The sequence below is a fragment of the Ruditapes philippinarum genome, unplaced genomic scaffold, assembly GCF_026571515.1.
Source record: "Ruditapes philippinarum isolate M1 unplaced genomic scaffold, ASM2657151v2 ctg10286_1_1_1_1, whole genome shotgun sequence".
NCBI classification, from domain to species: Eukaryota; Metazoa; Mollusca; class Bivalvia; order Venerida; family Veneridae; genus Ruditapes; species Ruditapes philippinarum.
In genome coordinates, this window is record NW_026859850.1 from 75,269 (window position 1) to 86,230 (window position 10,962).

The following is a 10,962-nucleotide window of genomic DNA, read 5'->3' on the forward strand; positions in this document are numbered from 1 at the left end:
TATATTCTAAAGACCGTCGAAGACCGTCAATGGTGAGAGACCGTCGATTTGTAGGTTATAGACTGTAGGAGACCGTCGATTAGTAGGTTACTATACAAATCGACGGTCTCGTGTCCAGCCAATAAGCACTTTTTCTAAGACGATAGTTTTTTTTGTGTCAAACTTTTGTAAAAAAAGAAAGAAAGATATTCCTTAAAAAAGGATATAATATAATTAATATGATTTATTGATGACTGTCAATTAATCGATAGATCATTGTTATTTTTCCAGATTTCCCCTTTTTGTATTTATGAGTGGTTTTTATTTGTATTTTTTTTAATATCAACTTCATCGATAATATTATAATTTGTATAAGTAATAATAGTATAGTCAGAATAATTTAAACAGAAAATTATTAATTTGTAAGTGTGCGCACAATTGTCTAAGACCGTCGAAGACCGTCAACAGGGAGAGACCGTCAATTATAGTCTACAGTAGTTTGATAAATATTGACGGCCTCGTGGAGACCGTCGATTAGTAGGTTACTACACAAATCGACGGTCTCGTGATTATACATGAATTTAATGGATATTATATAGTTATTTATTAATTTAGCCGGTCAATAAGCAAAACTATTTTTTTTTCTATTTTTTTTTTCTTTTCATTTTTCTTTTTTGTTTTTTTTTATTATTTTGTTATTTTCTTGTTTAAGGTCTCCGATTTTATGTTACATGAACTCCCTCTATATTATTATTATTATTATAAGTAGTAGTATAATCTCGATATTTTAATTTAAAAATCTATAAGAATGTGTTAGTTTACGCACAATTGTATATATTCTAAAGACCCTTGAAGACCGTCAATTGAGAGAGACCGTCGATTAGTAATATTATAAATATAGACGGTCTCGTGGTATGGTTATGTCTCCAAAGACCGTTGATTGTAGGAGACCGTCGATTAGTATGTAAATATACGAATCGACGGTCTCGTGTTATTAATTTATGTAGCCAGCCAATAAGCATTTTCTCTTAGACGATAGTTTATTTGTTACAATTTTTTTGATGATTTGTAAAAAAGCAAATACGATATTCCTTTAAAAAAGGATATAATATAATTAATATGATTTTTTTTAATGACTGTCAATCAATTGATAGATGATTGTTATTTTTCCAGATTTCCCCTTTTTGTATTTATGAGTGGTTTTTATTTGTATTTTTTTTTTAATATTAACTTCATCGATAATATTATCATTTGTATAAGTAATAATAGTAAAGTCAGAATAATTTAAACAGAAAAATTGTTAATTTGTAAGTTTGCACACAATTGTCTAAGACCGTTGAAGACCGTCAACAGGGAGAGACCGTCAATTATAGTCTACAGTAGTTTGATAAATATTGACGGCCTCGTGGAGACCGTCGATTAGTAGGTTACTACACAAATCGACGGTCTCGTGATTATACATGAATTTAATGGATATTATATAGTTAATAATTAATTTAGCAGGTCAATAAGCAAAACTTTTTTTTAAATTTCTTACCCTTTTTATTTATTTATATTGTTTTCTTTCCCTTTTTTATTTATTTTTTATTTCTTTTCTTGTTTAAGGTCTCAGATTTTATGTTACATGAACTCCCTCTATATTACTATTATAAGTAGTAGTATAATCTTGATATTTTTAATTTAAAAATCTGTAAAAATGTGTTAGTTTTCGCACAATTGTATATATTCTAAAGACCCTTGAAGACCGTCAATTGAGAGAGACCGTCGATTAGTAGTATTATAAATATAGACGGTCTCGTGGTATGGTTATATCTCCAAAGACCGTTGATTGTAGGAGACCGTCGATTAGTATGTAAATATACGAATCGACGGTCTCGTGTTATTAATCTATGGTGCCAGCCAATTAGCATTTTCTCTAAGACGATATTTTATTTGCTTCAATTTTTTTGATGATTTGTAAATTAAAAAGCAAATAAAATATTCCTTTAAAAAGGATATGATATAATTAATTGATTTTTTTTTGATGACTGTCAATTAATTGATAGATCATTGTTATTTTTCAAGATTTCCCCTTTTTGTATTTATGAGTGGTTTTTATTTGTATTTTTTTAATATTAACTTCATCGATAATATTATCATTTGTATAAGTAATAATAGTATACTCAGAATAATTTAAACAGAAAAATTGTTAATTTGTAAGTTTGCACACAATTGTCTAAGACCGTTGAAGACCGTCAACAGGGAGAGACCGTCAATTATAGTCTACAGTAGTTTGATAAATAATGACGGCCTCGTGGAGACCGTCGATTAGTAGGTTACTACACAAATCGGCGGTCTCGTGATTATACATGAATTTAATGGATATTATATAGTTGTTAATTAATTTAGCCGGGCAATAAGCAAAACTATTTTTTTTTTCTCTTTTTTTTCTTTTCAATTTTCTTTTTTGTTTTTTTATTATTTTGTTATTTTCTTGTTTAAGGTCTCCGATTTTATGTTACATGAACTCCCTCTATATTATTATTATAAGAAGTATAATCTCGATATTTTTAATTTAAAAATCTATAAAAATGTGTTAGTTTACGCACAATTGTATATATTCTAAAGACCCTTGAAGACCGTCAATTGAGAGAGACCGTCGATTAGTAATATTATAAATATAGACGGTCTCGTGGTATGGTTATGTCTCCAAAGGCCGTTGATTGTAGGAGACCGTCGATTAGTAGGTTACTATACGAATCGACGGTCTCGTGTTATTAATTTATGTAGCCAGCCAATAAACATTTTTCTCTAAGACGATAGTTTATTTGTGTCAATTTTTTTGATGATTTGTAAAAAAAAGCAAATACGATATTCGTTTAAAAAAGGATATAATATAATATAATAAATATATGATTTTTTAAATGACTGTCAATCAATTGAGTATTTATGAGTTTTTTTTATTTGTATTTTTTTTAAATATTACTTCATCGATAATATTATCATTTGTATAAGTAATTATAGTAAAGTCAGAATAATTTAAACAGAAAAATTGTTAATTTGTAAGTTTGCACACAATTGTCTAAGACCGTTGAAGACCGTCAACAGGGAGAGACCGTCAATTATAGTCTACAGTAGTTTGATAAATAATGACGGCCTCGTGGAGACCGTCGATTAGTAGGTTACTACACAAATCGACGGTCTCGTGATTATACATGAATTTAATGGATATTATATAGTTATTAATTAATTTAGCCGGTCAATAAGCAAAACTTTTTTTCTTTTCTTTTTTTTTTTTTTTAATTTTTTTTTGTTATTTTTTATTTTCTTGTTTAAGGTCTCAGATTTTATGTTACATGAACTCCCTCTATATTAGTATTATTATTATTATTATTATTATTATAAGTAGTAGTATAATCTCGATATTTTTAATTTAAAAATCTATAAAGATGTGTTAGTTTACGCACAATTGTATATACATTGTATTCTAAAGACCCTTGAAGATCGTCAATTGAGAGAGACCGTCGATTAGTAGTATTATAAATATAGACGGTCTCGTGGTATGGTTGTGTCTCCAAAGGCCGTTGATTGTAGGAGACCGTCGATTAGTATGTAAATATACGAATCGACGGTCTCGTGTAATTAATTTATGTAGCCAGCCAATAAGCATTTTTCTCTAAGACGATAGTTTATTTGTGTCAATTTTTCGATGATTTGTAAAAAAAGCAAATAAAATATTCCTTTAAAAAAAGGGAAAAATATAATTAATATGATTTTTTTTTGATGACTGCCAATTAATTGATAGATCATTGTTATTTTTTTTTTCGATTTTTTTAATATCAACTTCATCGATACTATTTTCATTTGTATAAGTAATAGTAGTGTACTCAGAATTATTTTAACACAAACATTGTTATTTGTAAGTTTTGCACACAATTGTCTTAGACCGTCGAAGACCGTCAACATGGAGAGACCACAGTAGTTTGATAAATATCGACGGTCTCGTGGAGACCGTCGATTAGTAGGTTACTATACAAATCGACGGTCTCGTGGTATTAATTTATGTAGCCGACAAATAAGCGTTTTCTCTAAGACGATAGTTTAATTGTGTCATTTTTATGTTTTGTAAATAACTAATAAGTTTGAAAAAAGATGTTAAGGCATAATTATCATGGCAATAAATTGTTTGAAGACTGTCACTTTGTCGGATAGATCATTGCTATTTTCCAGTTTTTTTTCTTTTCCTTTTTTTTATTTTTACATCATGCAACTTCATCGGTATTGTTATCATTATTAGCAGTAATAGAAGTATAATCTCATTTTTTTACATATAATATTAATGCATAATTGTATATTTATAATTAAAATTTGATAAGTTAATGATGTCTCAAAATAAGAAAGAAATTATCAATTTATCTAAATATCTATATTTTGCTAACAAACGGAGAACAGAATTAGAACAGTAGTAATCATCTATTTAAAATGAACCAAGAATCTCGTGTAACTAACCAAAAGCTCCTTTGTTTAAATAATAATACTTATGTAATCTTTATATGACCTATCAGAATTATTATATTATTGTAGGCTAGGAGTAAATGTATATTACTTAATGCTGAAATAAATTGTTGTTGTTGTTGTATATTTTCTTTATATTCTTAAGACCATAGAAGACCGTCAACATGGAGAGACCGGACCGCCGACTACAAATATTTTATTGCAATAAAACTAGCAATACAATTTTCAATAAAAAGGCATGGTTAACAGAAGAGCACAATGCATGTATAATATACTTATGACATACCCTTGTCCCAATTAATTCTTGTGCATTTCGCGATAAAACATTTTTTTTTTTAAAAGGTATATATTATAAAGTATCAAAATATTGGCCCCGTCATTAAAATTGCCTATACATAGTAAATTGATTTTTCCACATATAAAACAAGCAAGTCTGCTCTATATATTCTTAATAGTAAATATTACTCATTGACTTGATTGCAGTAACAAACTTTGTGCTAATGTTTTCATTTAATAACTTTATTAAACCCTATTAATGTGGTCAAATACTGGCTTCAAAGCTTCGATTGTAGGAGACCGTCGCAGACTGGCAACTTTGGAAGACCGTCGTTTAGTTCTTTTATAAAAACCGACGATTCAAAGTTAATCCGACCCGCATCAAACGAAGTGTCATAATTGAATCTGCCAGATATGGCCGGGATAGGTTGGAGAGACAGGAGCGTATCTGCCAAGTATATATGTGGTATCAACGAATATATAATATTAATATAAAAATATAATAAAAATTCTGTTACGTTCTGTTCTGACCATAAATCGACTGATCACTCACAGTCCCCTACATTTCACGCTAAATTTTTGCAGAACACAAATATCGCACCAAAGGGGGTCGCAAATTGCGGTAACATACTCTAACAATTATTTATGACCCAGTGACAAATCTGCCCAAAATTAAAAACGCTGTGCTGATTAATATCATTTTAAAGCAGACATTTCTCCAAATCTTAACGTGATTTACTTTTATGTCTGGTATCTGTCGCAATGTCACGTGACTATCGGTAAAATACCATATATAATTGGTGTTACTCGTTTTGTTTTTTTTGTTGCTTTTGTATTTATTTATAAAAGCCGTCTCAAAAGTTTACTGAATTCTCATATTGTCTTTATAAAGATAATATATATAATCTTTATAAGATATTGCTGGTGGATTAACTTGGAAAAAACACCACCAACAAAAAAAAACAAACACTTTTGTTTAAATTGTGTTTTAAGGGATCGTAGGGAAATCAAATTTGTATAATCTTCTACAATGGCGCTTGTTGATAGGTCCATAGTCAGGCTAAATACCTGTCTCATTATCTCGAAAGTGGACATTTTCTGTGTTTTCTTATCCTGGATTATAAAGTGTTCTGATTTTATGGAGGAAAGGATGTTAATATAAATGATGTTATTCCGTTTTTCTCAGTGAGTATTGAACATTTTATTTTATAATATATTTGTAGTCCAAATGCCTGTGATAATTCCACCTGTATTTGAAGAGCATTCATTCATATGAACATATATTAACAATGCGTAACATCTGCGATTAAGTTTGAGAAATAATCTTATTGCCGTCGCACTGTAAACGAAAAATCTTTCAAAGAAGAACGTCAATTTTCAGTTACATGTAACAAATGTACGGCAAATTCGATATAGCATATATATTTCAGCCAAAAACTGCATTTGATTATTTCTCTTTCTTTAATTTGTTAGTTTGCTTTAAAGTGTTTAAATATGATAATTTCTTAATCATTTTTTACTATGTAACGTATTGTTTACAAATGAAGTCCAACAGGCATAGTACTCATACACATTGAAGGTCCATTATGCCTCCGAAATGTTTTTATTTTATTTTTGCTTTTCGCAAATGTATAATTTTCTATGAACTGTATGGACCAACTAAATGACTTCTACAAAATAATGTATTATCTTTGGGTAGGGAATATTGGTGGTCTATGCACGTGAAAATCATGGATTTGTTAGGATGCTTGTAAAAAAACTTGGTGTCTTCCATTTCTCTAGCTCTTTATATTTGAAAGCAAGCGTATACCTTAAAAAGAAATGCTGAATAGAATTTTGTATTGCACTCAAAACAAAAACATCAATAACAGAAAATTAAATGTTCATAGGTGCGTTTAAAGTGATAAGTTTTTAATCGACAGGATTATCCCATTAATTTAAAGAAAAACACAACAACGGCAAACAGATTTTCTCGTTATTTTTCAACATAATTTCTTGTGTATTTGTCAAAATGTCGCTTACCGGGTTAAACAGAATAGAACAGAACATTATTTTATTTTGACTTGTACCACGGATTTATATTACATGTAATATAAACCCGTGCTTGTACATAATACATAATCACAATCATACATAGTGTGATAATACATTGATAGAAATGCATAAACAATTAAAACAATACATTACTAATTTTCAATGAATTAAAACAGACTTTAGAGGAACTCCACTGAGGTAAATAAGCCCAAAAACATAAAATTTTAGTTTTTCACATAGATCAACACGAGCTATTAAAACAGAAATATAAATAAAATATAACTAAGAAATATACAGGAAATACATTAAAAATCGTATGTTTGTGCTATTTTCTGTCCGATTCGAGTGAAAAGCGTTTAAACGCTTTTAAATTTTTGGTCATTTTTCACTATTATAATTATTATTTTGGAAAAACTGAACGAGCTAATGATCTGAAATTTTGCACATAAGGTTTTAGTATAGATCTACATCAAATAGACTAATAATCTCAAAAAAATATTTCCAGTCCCGTCATGTCAAAAAACCGTGACAATGTCACGTTACTTTAGTAATTATTCTAGAATGTTATTTCAAATTAACAAAAATTTAAATTATAGTGTTGAGGATAAACTGTTTTAAACATAATTAAATATACATGTTTACATAGCAGACATATCATCAGAAAAAATCTATACATTAACAGATGTTTTTAAGGCTTCAAAATTCAACACCTATACTTGATGTCATGCGCTTACAGAAGTGTGTGTGTGGGGGGGGGGTAACCAGACCTAGTTCTTTTTTTTGAGATATGACATTAAAAGAGGGAAATTGACCAACAACAAAAAGAACATTTAAAATGAACTATAGCTCAGTTTATAAGTAAATAACAGGATATTTTTCAGTGGATATATATGTTTGAAGATACCAAAAACGGTTTTAAACGTAAAAAGTTTTGTTATAGTTTAACTGATAAGAACCAATTCTGTCTTTTGAGAAGACAGATTTATTAAACACTGTTTCACACTTTAAGACAACTTCTTTTCTTTTTCAAATCAACCAAAATTAACAATGTTTTATTACAGAAATTAAGGTCGTTACCTTTTATATCATTTAATGAAGTCTCCTCGCATGTACAAATATAATACACCAAAATCCATGTCCAATACAACCCAAATACAAACCACTTCATTTTAAATTGTCAAGGATTACATAATATACATTTAACATGTTTCAGGCAGTAACACGTGAAAGGAATGCAACATAGATATTTAGTATGGGTAACATCTTGATCATAAATAGTCTAATTAATTATATTTATTTTTGTTTTTAGTGTTTATGTATTCGAGGTGGAAAGCGGACTATATTTGAAGCATTTATTTAAAAGTGGTAAAAAATAATCGTTTAAATAAATCTGTTGGAGCGGATTGTTAATTAGTAATAATGGCAAATAATCGAAAACTGTTACGAGAATTGTTGCGTGAATATATTATAGCCATCTATTAATTACACTAATTGTCGCGGAGTATTAGTTAATTATCGAGAATTAGCCAATCAATTAGCATGTGTGCGTTACCAAATTATATTACCGTAACAATTTATTGGTCATTTGAAAGCTTTCTAGTAATATAGTAATATTTCAACTAATCTATTGCAAGACTGCTAGTCCTGCTTAAATTAATATTTACAAGAAACGATCATTAAATACAGTTTACACAGTCTGTAACTTTAGTGAACTTTGTAAATAATTAATATTTGAAAAAGGAGGGGTCTGTCTGTCAGTACTTTATGGATTTCCATGGATTTGAAATACAAAAATTTACAATGTGTTCATGTATAATAATTCATATTTATATAAAGGGCGTTTTTGATGTTGCAACATGTGTGTACTGTAAATACCTCTTGCCATATTGAATGGGCTAAGGAAGGCTTTTAATGTATCTTATAAGAATAAAAATCCACTTTAATTAAAATGCTTCTATAAGAAATTCCGTTCCTTTGCATACTTGCACATGTATAAAAATTTAGATCATGACTGAGTAGATATACATATTAAAAATATAAAGAAGATAACAGTATATATTGAAATTCCAACTAACCCGCTTAAATTCTTAACTATGTTTCATAACTATAAGATTTTTATGGCATGTAGTAATTAGGGTAATTCTACATGTAAAAACTGGCAATTTATGTATAGTACTCACATGTCTAGTTTAGGTAAAAAAATAAATAAAAATAATCTAGATTTTTTGCTAGTTTGATACATACGGAGTTTCTAGCTTGCATTATAATATAATTTACGTAAAAGAAAAAATATAAACAGACGCAACATTGTGCGTAACGTCTATACGAGTAATTATATAATATCTTAAAGAGAAAAATGCCCATTATGTACATTGCTACACTGTCATTAATTGCAGACTGTCGTGCTTCTGGTCGGAGCAAATGATGTTGCTTTCAATGTGCCGTCTCATATAGCTTATGACATACGTGCACTCTGTGTGAGACCATCCATTCAATAAATCCTGGGTAAGTTTTTTTGTTTGTCTTTTTTTTTTCTTTTTTTTTTTTTTTTTGGAGAGGGGGTGACAGGTAGGTTCGGGTTACTTCACATATATTGAGGACTTTCCAGCTTTTCTTGTAATTTCATAATTGGTTTATACAGTTTTTTTTAGTTCGATTGTGCAGGAAGCTATAAGCTTATAGACACACTTTCGAATCCGTTCCTGGGAGATGAGTGTAATGTTTCTTGCTGAAGGAAACAACAAATTGCCCCTGAAGGGGTTTGAACCCATGCGGCTAGCGATAATGAAATTACTATTACTAGTTCGCCGCATTAACCACTCGGCCATGCTTTTTGATAATTGACATGCTTTCGTTGATTGAATTTTTAGCTTTAAAAAAGAGAAAAAGTTTTAATGTCGCATTATTAAAGGCACATAATGCCCAAGAAACGAATACATTTTTCCTGGCTTAGAAAGGGCAGAGTTTAATTTATGGCTTATGTTTATGTCACATGAAATAAGTAACGTTGAATAACGCTGAGGACAAAATGAAAGACCCTTTGAAGAATGAAAACAAAAGCATTTCTGTAGACAAAGGGGCATTTAATGTAATATGACTTAACTTGATGTTATAGGCAACAACCTTGCCTTGATATAATAATGATAAGAATATAGTTAGGAAAAAAAATGTCTCCAGACAATGTTAAAGTAACTTGGTCTACCGTGGGCACGTTTTCTTTCCATATGGAAAAAGCAATGATGGAAACAGTTTTAAGTGATATAGTATGAACATTTATATGTTGAGCAATAATGTTATGATATTAATTAATTTTTGTTTCTAACTTCAGTTATAGACCCATTCACTGTAAGTCAGAACAAATTGATGTATATGATTTTTTTTAAATAAAAAATAGCGCATTTTTTCACAGAGCCACTATCATCATTTCTGAGATCCTACCACGTGCACAAAATTTATTTGGTGGTTCCCGGCTCAGTTTTAAACAACTTCAAGAATGGAATAGGAACGCAGTTGAAGTCAACGATCTTCTTCGAGAATTTGCCTTAGCCTATTCGTGGATAAGGGTACTTCAACATCCCGATTTTCACACCTTATTCGGTAAGTTCAATTTCACCATATATGCTGCTGTAACTAAAATTGATTAATTATTCTTGTAATAATAGTCATACATTCATTACTGTTATATATATTGAATACAGACCTTTAAAATTTATAGTTGCTAACTTCCAAATGGATAACAGAACATAAGTTTAGACTATGTTTTTAAAACATGAACATTTGTATATTCATATTCATATCAAAATAACAAACATTCTATACATGTATTACACAGGTGCAAACAGATCGCTGTTAAGCCGTGATGGTCTTCATCTTAGCTATCAGGGAACCGAGACTCTAAGTTTGAGTATTGAACGAATTGTGTACACTACCAACACGTCGGTTATGGGCACCTCTGTACAACTTTCTACATGTGAACATTCAATTGTGTATGGGCCAAGATTGTATCGAGAAGTTGTTGCTTCAACAGTGAACAGTGTCGCGAACCCACATTCAACAACGTCCAGAGTGGGGGCGCGTTCACCTACGTCTAAGGTGAAATGTGTCGAGGACCCACATTCAACAACTTCCAGAGTGGGAGCGCCTTTATCTTCGTCAAAAGTGAAATGTGTTACGAACCCA